General features: G+C 39.0%; 1 protein-coding gene across 1 annotated transcript in view; it reads right to left on the bottom strand.

Moving 5' to 3' along the window:
* The window catches only part of Exn (Ephexin), a 256,431-nt gene extending 246,919 nt beyond the window's left edge, over positions 1–9,512 (bottom strand). Inside the window, exon 1 of the mRNA XM_065226006.1 lies at positions 8,798–9,512. The gene's annotated coding sequence lies outside the window, so the exon portion shown is untranslated. The remainder of the gene's footprint in view (positions 1–8,797) is intronic.
* Between the last annotated feature and the right edge of the window lie 2,988 nt (positions 9,513–12,500).

Below are 12,500 nucleotides of genomic sequence, written 5' to 3'. Positions count from 1 at the left end.
GACCTTTCCAGAGTGTTTAAAGCCATTAAGGAAAATCTAGACCATTGATTAAAAAACTATTTTGGAATTTTTGGAGTACATTTATTTACGATTGGGCATATTCAATATTTTTCAAGTATTATTTTAAAATTATTTTTGCCATTGACCATCTTTGCTTTTCAAAGCATTTTTTACAATTTTCGACTATTTTGTATTTCTATTCTACACACTTAGTTTTGACGTAGGATTACGTCCTTCGGCAACATATTGGCGGTGGAATTAAACAAAAAACCAAAATCGACCGCATTACGAAGAGAGGTCTGGTTTTGACCACATGTAACTCTGTCAATAGCAGATGAATTTAAATTCTTAACAAGCCAAACGATTGGAAATTTATCTACCGCTGCTAAAATGAACACTTTATTAATTTTCAATAGGTCACAGTGTGGCGTTGAACATTGTTCTCCAGTACACAACGCAAGGCAGCCTGCAAGCAGCGAGCTGCAGAGCCCACATGAGCATCCATAGAAGGAGGAAGAAGCCGCACCGCTATGGATCGAAATCAGTTTCCTCGTGAGTAGCTGTGGGTCATCAATGCCAAGCGCGTCAAACTCGCTCCAAACAACGTACAGCTCACCAGCCTCATCCGTCTTGAACACCCTAATAGCTCAGCATTACTCAACCATTACGAAAATACGGTCCTTTTTAGGACCACAATAAATTATTGTAGTTTTAGAGTTCATTTCGCTCGACTTTCTGCCAGCCACATCACCCTCAAAACACTTTGATAATGTACCCAGCAACCAAACGTTTGTGGTCAAATACGTAACAGTATTGAAGTAGTACATCAATCAATATTCGATTTTTTATTATCTATTGAATAAAACAAAACTTTCGTGCGTTCTGTGCACGTAAATGTTTAATTTTGTCATCAGAAAACGAAGCGTTTCCGTAATGGGAAAAGTGGTTTCCCTAACACAGTCGCCAAATATTGATACCAAGCACTGAGCATGCCAGAACCTTGCCGAATTCTCTTAATAGAAGGGGGTATAAACGTTGGTACCGTCCGGTAGGCTCAGATTCTGTAATTGATGTGTTTTCCCTAATAGGGGAAATGGCTCTAATGTTGGTCTATGGATCTAAGATTGGGCCCATCGCTAAAAATCTGCTTTTTATAAATTTTATCTAAATGACCGCGTCATTGGGACGGTACAAATGGATATTTTTGGTAGCTATTGAAAATTTAGACGATTGCTGGATTTATGTATGGGCCAAAATAAGGGACGTTTAGGTCGACATCACATCCATTTCCCCTACATATGTCATTTTCGAAACGCTATCATTTCCAAAAACATCGAAGAAAAATTTTCACAGTATTGTTCTTAACTAGCTTCCAAGCTTCCAACCCATCGTTCCTTTTCAGGACCACAAATAACATAAAAGAGTAAACTAAAGAGTAAGAGCTTGAATCCACGACATATTGTCCAGGATTGGCTTGTACTACATGAACATCGAAAGAGCACCTTAAAAACAGAACTCTCAACTTACTTCCGAATTCCAACCTATCGAAATTTTTCACTGATAACGAGTTAAGAAATCATGGATACAACCTCTTAGATTTTTTTCTACCGAGCTCGGCTGTGAAAATCTCGGCAAAAATAAATTTCACTGCGATCTCAGCAAAAGGGACATTTGATTGCTGAGTCTCGGATAATGCATAGCTGAATCTCAGCAAACAAATGCAATGTTTGTTGAGATCTCAGTAAAACTTTTTTTGCCGAGATTTGCACAGCCGAGCTCGGTAGAAGAAACTAAGTGTGTATCCAATTTTGTATTTGTCGTTTGGCATTTCAAGATCGCTCGGAATTTGTAGTTGTATGAACCATTTCATTGTTTTGAGGGGCTAAGCTGTTTATCATATGAGCGTTTTGATGACTCCGACAACTTCTTCTTAATGCTTTTGATCCACAGGTTTCAGATGTCGGCCAGATTTCGGTGTGTCGTATCCTCCATTTTACCCAATTTCCTGAGTGGTGGATTTGTGCACCATCTGTTTAAGCTATTAAGGAGTAATGCATCGCATTTTGATGAATTCAAAGTAAAATTTCATAGAAGCAATTGGTAGGATACATTGTGAGTTCTTTTTACTTTTCCTGGGAGGCAACTTGAACTTGGTTTCCGCTTTCTGCCGTGCATGCAGCTCCCTTGATTCATCCGAACATTTTTCCTCTTCCAACGCCCGCCACTTGACCTGCTCTTTGCCATTTATCCACTCTTTCTCCGTATAAGCAACAATCCCACCGTTTGTTCTTTGTCCTGTTGTTGCTTTTCGACGTCCTGTTTTTATCTTTCCACCTGTTGATACCGTGTCTCCCACTTGAGGCAGGCAATCATTCAGTGTTCCCTCTATCTTGCATAAGAAACATTTGTTCTTGATATCATCATAAGAAATCAAGCGGGAAAGGAGTCTCCTTTTCCATGTCCATGTACACAACTCGTACACCGGTGTGCATGTCGAGGCCCAGCTCCACTGGGAATATCTCCCCGACGTACAGACTTAACATTTCCGTATTTCTCCAGCACCAATCACGATCTTAGACTTTTAGTGGCAAATCGCATATATTGAACAAATCCTCCCACAAGCTTCAGTTCATAACAGTTGATCCTAAATGTATACAGCATAGACTCCTCTGGCCTTCCCCTTCCCCTCCGAAATCCGATAAGTTGCTTCCAACTCAACAACGTTTGGCTCCAGTGTCTTGACGCAATTGGCAATCTCGGTCCAGGTGGGCCTTGCACTTTCATTCTCGAAGTCGAAACAAAGAGTGTTCTTTACATTATTTAACATTTCCATTACTCGAAACTAAAACTGTATTTAGCTTTTGTAAAAAAAATCAAGAACATTAGCTCTCAAACCGTGGGGGGTTTGAGAGCTAATGTTCTGGGGGTCTGATACAGAAAAATGCTAAACCTATCATAAATCCGTCATTCCTGAGCAGTATTGATGAGATTTAAAGGATTTTGAAAAAAAAAAATCGTTTTATACTGATACTGTTTTGGACGTTGGGAATAAAGTCTGGAACATTAAAATGCATTAAAAAAAAACATAAAAAGCTGCATTTGGAAGTTTAGTGTACCGTGCCGATTCAAATTTCGGACACTTAAACTCGAATTTCGGACACTTTTAAAAGTTGATTATCTCGGTCGAATATGATCCACATGTCTTGTAAATTTTAAATTTTTTTGACTAGTGCCCTCCACGATCATCTAACATTATTACTTTGTTTCTAACTGGATGTAATATTTAATTAAAAATGAAAGTGTCCGAAATTTGAATCGTCCGAAATTTGAATCGGAACGGTACAAACAATGGTTGCTATGATTATTTTTCACCGTTTGCTCTCCAGTTTTTAAAATGACGTCCAAGCAAGAGGAGCAACGTGTCAAAATTTTGCTCGCGAAGCAAGTGCCAAGTTGGCAAAATTGCTGGATGTGGCCAAATCGACCGTGACAAACGTTTTAAAAGTGTTCGGGGAGCGTCTGTCGACCGCCAGGAAGCCTGGAAGCGGCGGCAATCGTAATCCGGACGTGGCAGCGACGACGAAGAAGGTGGCGTTGAAATATAAGCGGAACCCTATCCTCTCCATCCGGGACGTCCCCCATACTACTGGGCATCGGGCCAACAAACGAGCCGGGTTGTCGACGTTTAAGAAGGTGAAGATGGCGAACTGAGATTACAAACAACACACTTCGGTAAAGCAGCGGTCCCGAAAGCTGTATACGAATCTGCTCACAAAGTTCGACTGTGTCGTCATGGACGACGAAACTTATGTGAAGGCAGATTTCAAGCAGCTTCCGGGACAGGAGTTTTATACCGCATCAGGAAAAGGGAAGGTGGCTGAAATTTTCAAAACCATCAAACTATCGAAGTTCCCGAAAAAATATGTCGTATGGCAGGTCATAAGCACGTGTGGTCTAAAAAGCGACATTTTCATTACTACGGGAACTATCAATCAAGAGCAAGGAATCAAAAATATCTCCAAATGACAAAATGACAAGCGATCAACGAACCAAATAATAACGCTATGTTAGAAGTGCAAAGCAATAATGATATAATCTTCTTCCTTCTTTTTCATGACAATCAGCCCGTGCAGCCACTCGGGGCGGCAGAAGAAAACGAGCAAATTGTTGGCAAGCTGCTTCAAGATGTAGAGCCGAACATGATACAAGTGTGTTAATCGGAATTTTTTTGTTATGTCTTTTCTCGATTCATATCAAGCTATGTCCTCATCCGTGTATATTGCAACAAAGCAGGCAAGCAATATGTCATTATCCTTTTATCACTCGGATCGAGCTATGTTACAGAGCGAGTTTGTCATGGTAGTCGTAGCAACCGTTTTGTCTGTATCATTGGTTGCTTTATGTATTTGGATTCGCTGATCAAGAGATATACGTCCAGGAGTGCCTGGAAAAGCGGCTGCTACCATTCCTAAAGCAACATAATAGACCTGTGCAGTTCTGGCCAGACGTGGCGAGCTGCCACTATGGGAAAAAGGCAATCAAGTGGTACGATGCGAACAACGTGGTTGTGGTACCCAAAGACCACAACCCTCCCAACAGCCCAGAACTCCTCCCTATCGAACGGTATTGGGCTTGGTCAAACGGAATCTCAAAATAACTAATAAATCCATGGACAACGAGCAGCAGTTCAAATCTAACTGACGTTAAGCGGCGAATAAGGTCGATGAGACCACTGTGCAAAATTTAATGGAAGGGGTTAAGCGGAAGGCACGGCTGTTCGGATTTGGCAAACCAAAAGAATAAACGAACATTGTTTCCTTTAAATATATGAATTGAACTACCAAAATAAAAATAAGAAGATTTTTGTGATATGAATTTTGACTAAAAGAAACGATTTTTGTCGATCAATTTTTGCGCGTTCCAGTCTTTATGAGAGTTAAGCACTTTATTTTTCAATGAGTGTAAAGGGGCAGGATGAAATAATCAACGTCACATTCGCAATACAAAAAATCAGTTCAATTGGTTGGAAAACAGCCGAGAAATAACGTGGGTGCCCATTTAAAAATCTATACTATTAAAAACAAAATTTACTGTTTTCACAATAGAAAAGGAAGGTTAAGCCCAATAAACAATTTGTGCTGATTAAAAGCTGAATAAGACATTTTTTAGCTGAAGAAGCATATTTGCTGCTTATATTGATCGTTGAGAAGCTCTATCTGTATATGTTTGTGCAAACGTCCACTACGTGTGGTACTACCCTACCAGCTGTGCATTGTACTGTGTCCTATACATTATCAATAAATATTAGTAGTTCTACCTCCGCCATGGCAGGACGGTCAGTAATTCGATCGTGTTTTATTATTTCTAACCATCCGTAATACACAACGTAGGGAAGTTCTGTCCGTGCGCGATCATAATGGTGCCGTGACCAACCGTTCGATACCCGCGGGCCACAATTCGATGCGATTGTCTTTGCCGTTCCAATCCGAAGATACATTCTTGAGTGCATCAGAATCAACTCAGAGGATCCTGCTTCCCTCCCAGCTGAGATGGTGTGGCCACAAAGGTAGCCATCTAGCAGAGCATGTGTAGTTCTTGACTCACCGTGGACTGCAAGGGTCTAGGTCAAGAAGCATGCTCATTTCAATGGCGAGTGCGTTTACCAGATTCTCGCGTAGTTTTCGTGATCACTATAGTGCTATCAGCTTATTGTACGGGAGAACAATACATCGGATCTACAACAGAATGATAACAGCAGAAACCATTTCAACCCATCTTGTATGCGCTACAGCACTGATTCATCGACGATACGATACGACTATTTTGACCGGCAATCGATTCACCACATGTATAGAATAGTTGTAGTTGTCTATGTCTTGTGTGAAATAAAACCGTTGGTTTTGGGGGGGAGTATGTTTGTGCAAACGTCCACTACGTGTGGTACTACCCTACCAGCTGTGCATTGTACTGTGTCCTATACATTATCAATAAATATTAGTAGTTCTACCTCCGCCATGGCAGGACGGTCAGTAATTCGATTGTGTTTTATTATTTCTAACCATCCGTAATACACAACGTAGGGAAGTTCTGTCCGTGCGCGATCAGTATAAATTTTAATATTTTAATATTGTAGAAAATTATGCAGCCATTCCATAGCAAAACGGTATAGTGATTTCCTAAAACATGTACCGGCGCGCTGAGAAAGCAATTTTATCTTTAAACGCGTTTATCTCCAAATGGGGTTTTTCAAACTGGCGTGGGAAATAACTCTAACCAGTTACCATCAAATTTGGATATCGCCTAGGTTTTCTTGTTCAGAATTAAATTCTGCTAATAAATACTTATTAACATTTTCGATTTTGTCAAAAATGGATTTTTAATCCACGACTTTGTAAGCATTTTTAGGGTGAAAAAATAGACGTTTTTTTTCCTAAAGCCACAACTTTTGAAAAAATTAATTTAAAAAAAAAACGGAATACGTATTTCTAACCCAAATTTAATTACTAATCAGGATTTTTGTTCACATGGAAAGGAGTATTTTCCCACGCCGTTTTCCGACTTCCGCGCGAGGACGCCCGAGCGATCTGGTGCACCGGGCACGGGGAGACACCAATCGAGTTCAAAAAAATACAAATTTTAGTTCAAAGGATGACTAATAAATGGATTATAACATATTTGCCCTCCCTGAGTGTTTTATTGCTTAAAAAAAAATTAACGAAAATGCCTTACTTTTTGGACGTTCAAAGTGTACTACCCCCTTAAAAAAATGTTTAATAAAAATATAATAATATTAAAAATTGGTTTTTTGTATTGACAAACATTGATTGTATTTGTTTTTTTATGGTTTTCATGGTTTGTAGATAGAGGCCGAAATATGGTTTTATATTTTGTCCTGAAAATTTAAGTTTTTTTACACATTGTATCGCAAAATCAGCGATGTGTTTTTTACGTTTTGAGTAATAATTTTAGAAGTTATCAAGTTTTGGGTTTTCCCTCAATACTTCTATGCGCCTAGACTCCCTTTCTTCGTGACCATGTTACAGTCGCTATAAATCGATAGAGACGCATGGTAGTCTAGACTCCATTTTAAAAATTTTACAACATCCAAAATGGCCGAATTTTAGCAAGCTATTTTGCCTGGAACTGCAGTCAAGTCAAGGAAATGCCAATCCGCCTGGACAAGTTAGTGACTCAATGCAACAAAGTCAGTTCAATTTATGTCAAGCAGGGTGCATCATTTTGAAAAAAAAAAGTGTTAAATTTCGTATAGGCTGCCCTTCAATTCGATTCATAACCCCAAAATATGAGCCAGTGCAAAAAAGGTAAAGATTGATGAAGGTTTAGGTTCCCAAATGGTGAATTCGATATGTTTCAACAAAGAAGGTCTGAGACAAGGTTGTAGCAAACAGGATCGCCAATTCATAAAAAAGGCACACTGAAAATAATAACAAATTTGCCAAAAAATCACAAAAATTGATAAACTTTTCTAACTTTTCTGATATTGGACACAATGGACACTTTAAAATTGAGCAAAGGCGTAAAACATCAATTTTTATTAAAATTTATGAAATTTCTTTTTATTAATAATTTGTATTGTTTCTTAAGCAGAAAATATTTTTTTTTTTGCACAGCATGAGGGTCAATTGATGAATTGGTTTAAAAAAACACATACTGTCCTGAAGTCGAGAGTTGGAGTATATTAGCTGAGCAAGTCTTTATTTATTGGGTCAACATGAATCATAAGCAAATACAACGAATTCGTTATCAAGCAAAAACATCTACTGATGTAGCCTGGGGTCAAATTAATAAACCGTGGAAGGTCATCCGTTGAAGGAAGTCGTATGATTGACAATCGATGAATACAATTTACCAAACGAGATAGTTTATTACAGGAGATCTAGAATACTGTTCAGTTTCGTAATATTCAACATCGATATCCTTCGATTCCAAATAAGTATCTGACCTTACCAATCGATCGCTCGAAAGCAAAAGTATCGAAACAGTCTCAAAAAAACATGCTTATGAACGTTCAATGCACTCGTGAAAAAAAAAAAATAACAGAACCTGAAACCGATCAACAACAATCCGTACCTATTCCGGTAAGCGGCCACAATCACCACATGTCCGTACACTTCTTCATGAACCTTCATAGCCATTGGATAGCGGATCCAATGACGCACGCTTCCCCCATCCATTTACATACACCCGAATGGAACGGGTATTATTTGGGTGGTTTTTGTTATTGTTGCATACACACACTAGAAGAAAAAACAAACTACCACCACCATTGAGCTTTGAAAGTAGTTTTTAGGACCCTCAAAGTTTGGAACGTTTTTGTTCGAAACCGCGCGGAACCTCGGCCAATTCACCGCCGTCGTTGTAAATTTAGAGGAGTGCCGATGTTACCAAGCAATTGTGTAGAGAGGCTGGGCACGGAATTGTAGCAGCAGCGGCGAGATTTGAAGAACAGGCCAAGGTTGCAACGCAGCATTGAAGCCCTCATCCACTATTCTGTGCGCTTAAAAAAGTCATGCTTACGACGGAGCCCAAGTTTACACTTACACAAAGTGTGACCGTGAATGGGATAATGATGAAACAACGAGGCATTATGGTAATAAAAATGTTACAATTATAGCACTGGCGAACAAAGCGGCAATTAATAATATAATAAATGAAGCATAAACAACTGCAGAGCAAAGTTAACTGAAAGTGGTAAACGAATAATTGACTAAAACCAGCTCAATCTTTCGAAACGGTATAGTTTCCTAAGGTTAACGAGAAAAACGGAATCACTTACCTCATGATTTCTGCTGGTGGAATCGACATTCGTTCTCAAAAACAAATATCCAATCGAGGTTAATCCAATTTGAAACCGCTTCCAGTTTATTGCCACCACACTACTTGCGCAATTCCTTCTTCTATTTGCTTCTTATTTTCTTTGAGGCAAACGAACGGAATCTTGTTAATGCTCAAAAGCAACACCAACACCTTATTTTATTCTGGGTGCCACACCAAGTTTCTTCACCGTCTAGTCACTCATTCAAATCACCAATCAATGGGAAAACACACCCAAAGGTATTCCAGCATCCTTCCAGATGTTTGTGCCAAATCTTTTGTTCGCTGCAAACAACGAACCTCGTGAGCTTCTTCCGTGTGTAGCTCCTTTTAATCACCAATCAAATCTGCGAGACTGTTGATCAAATCACGTCACTTGTCGCGCGCTCACGCGGATGTCTCAGCAATTACAATTTTCACCTTTGTACAGCATACGGTAATTCACACCTACACGCTGCGCACTCTTTTAGCTTTGGGCAATTGCAGACCCATCCGACTATGTCAAACAACAACAACGACGAACTTGGTAGATTTCACTTCACTGTTTGGCACTTCTTCTTTTTTTGCATGGATTTCTTTGTGCTTAATCATCTGATCTCACAACACTTGCGAACACCGCACCGTGGTCAGAGCCGGAGAATTTCAATTGGTGGGTTTCACTCGTTCGTTTAACTTGACCTTGACTTGACCCTGAGCTGATGAAGTATCGGCGTTGAGATTTAATTGAAATTATACCTGCTGCCACTCAATTGCCTATGTGGAGCATTGAAAACAACCGGAATGGTCATTGTCCTCGAGGTGGTTGACGGTCAGCTGCGGTGGTTGGGGTTATGATCTGAAAAGAACGATGCAGATCGGAGAATGGGTTAGATGAGTTTGGTAGCTGAAATTGTGGTAGGTAAATCTTAAATAATCTGTACTGTGCAAAAAGCAATCGAACAATAACTAGATTTGAAACAGTAGGATAAATTTCTCTTATGAAAAGCGAAGAGAGAGCGAAACATTTACCGCAGAATGCCGTTAGTTTGACTAACTAAAATTTCAATTAAACGACGCTCATTTAGAATTGGTTGAACTGGTACCCCTACACAGGTGTTCAGTGGCGTTACGCACCTTTGTAGGGGTGTTGAACTGGTACAATTGAACAGTTCTCAATGAGCGCCGTTTAATTGCAACTTTAGCTATTCAAACCACACAGCAAAAAAATAATTTTGATATCACATCAAAGTGGATGCACTACAATCATGTCGAAAATTTCATGTAATTTTTATGACCACATAAATAAACAAATGCAGTAAAAGCAGCGTAATGTCAGTTCATGCATTGTATTAATGATAATTTTGTCCTTTTTAGCAAGCAATATTACACCATATTTTCGACATAATTGTAGTGCATCCACTTTGACGTGATATCAAAATTATTTTTTTGCTGTGCAGGGGTTCTACAGTAAACATAATGAAGGATATTGTAAAAAAACAATGCAGAATGAGATCATCGATAATAATCATCAAACAAGGAAATAAGCACATCAATAAAGAGTAAAAGCAATAGGGTAATTGTTCCAGTTATTGTGCTCGAGTTAAACTAAGGTCTAACTAAAATTTGAAATAAATGTTCATGTTCATTGGATAAATCAGTGTTGGAAAAATATCTCATCAAAGGCCAAGATCACGCTTGACTATCGTAGACAAAAATCAACAAGCACACAACTGTGGTTGATATTGCAAGCTGTGATGTTGCAGCTCGGAATGTCAAGCTCACAAAACTCACCAGCTGAAAATCTCTCCAAACTGTGGTGAGATTGAGTGTCATGATTTTTGCTTTACATCCGAATGCAACCGAAACTTCCATAACGGCTTGCAGCAGTCGCATCGTGTCTACCATCGGTGAAGATCAAGACGGTTTTATGACAGGTGGGCAGGAACTCACGGTCTCCCAGTGTTGGTGAGTTCTTTGCCGTTACTGTTCACGAAAAGTTCACTATTTTGCTATACAGAAATTCAAAACAAAAATTTTTATCTGCGGATTTGAACAGTTTTTGACCTATTTCATACTACCGGAAGGTGTATGCTGGTCACAAATGCCGTGCCAAACTGATTTCCTACTCAATTAATCAATCTTTGATGTGAAATTCGCTAATAAACACGAGGCGCATTTCTTATAGCAAACATGCCATAACAAAATGGGCATGGTTCATTTTAGTAAACAAACTAACACTTCTTCCGACTGTGGCACCTATGTATTAGCCGTCTCGGGTGAAGATAAAAAAAAAGAGAAGCACTGTTAAACCTTCTCTTTTTAAGAAAACGAGGTGCCATGGAATCATTTTTGCGTCGATTCAACTCTCACCTTCAACTTTACACGTTGTTAATAGTCTCGCAATACCAAAGGAGCTTGTAAAATCAATATCAAGCATTATATTTTGCTCCAATATCAAAGTGCATGAATTCTGGAAATAAATTTCCGATAAAAAGAATGATAATCTCTATTTTAGAGCTGATATATTTAGCAGACATTTTGATTACAGTTTGCTTTACAAATTGAGTTTCAGTAGCCCATATTTGCAAAAAAAATATTTAAAATTTGCGCTGGTAAATCAAACAATGGCTTTGAAAAATGCGAGTCAAGATTAGATGAATTTATCGAAACCAATGTAGTTTTCATATGCAGTGACTGGCAGTGCTGCAAAATCTCGACAATACACGGTGTTATTGACAATTCTGCTTTGGTCACTCATTTGAGCTAACAGTCATCGTCAAGGCAAATCATGTCAATTGTCAATGACAATGCTGTCAGTGACGAACATGTGTACATTTTTTTTATTAACTGAATTTGAAATGAAATTAAATGACTTGTAGTGAACAAGCTTCTACGTCCTGAACTGCTTAGATAACAATAACGTGACACAGAATGCACGAAATCACACTGTTTGTAACCAGGCTAATCTTTGTCATTGACGAAAAAATTAATGAGGTTTTGACGAAGATCAAGTCTGTGAAAAACAATTCTGTCAATATCACGCGAAAGTCTGTCCATGACAATGACAAATCTCAGCACTGGTGACTGATGACCTTTCAATGCAAAATAAGCAACAATATCAGAAAGACTGAATCCGGTCAGTAGTGGAGCAAGTATAAACTTACGCAACCTTTTTCCGCCAGTCTCAATTCATATTCAACGTGCATTTTACGAAACACAGATAACAATAATTCATTTACAAACTCTGCAAAACGAACACAACATCATACTTTTCGATCGTTTATGCATTCCACACTAAACTTAAATATTCATAGCCAAACCTTCACTTCAATGCTAACCATCCCAACCCGGCAACAGCAATAATGCCATTTCTTTTCACTTGATTTCTCACCCGCAATTTCACAAACGAAATCAAAAGCAGCTGAAACCTTGAATCACTTGTTTGTAGAATAAAATGAATTTCTCCTGCGACGACGACGACGACGACGTCTGTGTACAAAAATTTATTACACCACCTCCGTGACTGTGGCAGCGGCGAGTCCCTTCAACCACCTCCGCATTGACACGTCCAACTTGCGAAATGCAACGCGTTCGTGAAAATAATTTCTTCTCCCCCATCGTCCCATCCTGTCGCAATGTACAATTGTACCTAAGACGTGGGAAACTCGTTTTTCCACCTTCTGATT

This window comes from Ochlerotatus camptorhynchus, unplaced genomic scaffold (assembly GCF_037179485.1).
Source record: "Ochlerotatus camptorhynchus isolate MF236.1 unplaced genomic scaffold, CSIRO-AGI_Acam_v1.1 ptg000243l, whole genome shotgun sequence".
Classification (NCBI taxonomy): Eukaryota; Metazoa; Arthropoda; class Insecta; order Diptera; family Culicidae; genus Ochlerotatus; species Ochlerotatus camptorhynchus.
This window is presented reverse-complemented; position numbering and strand designations above follow the sequence as displayed.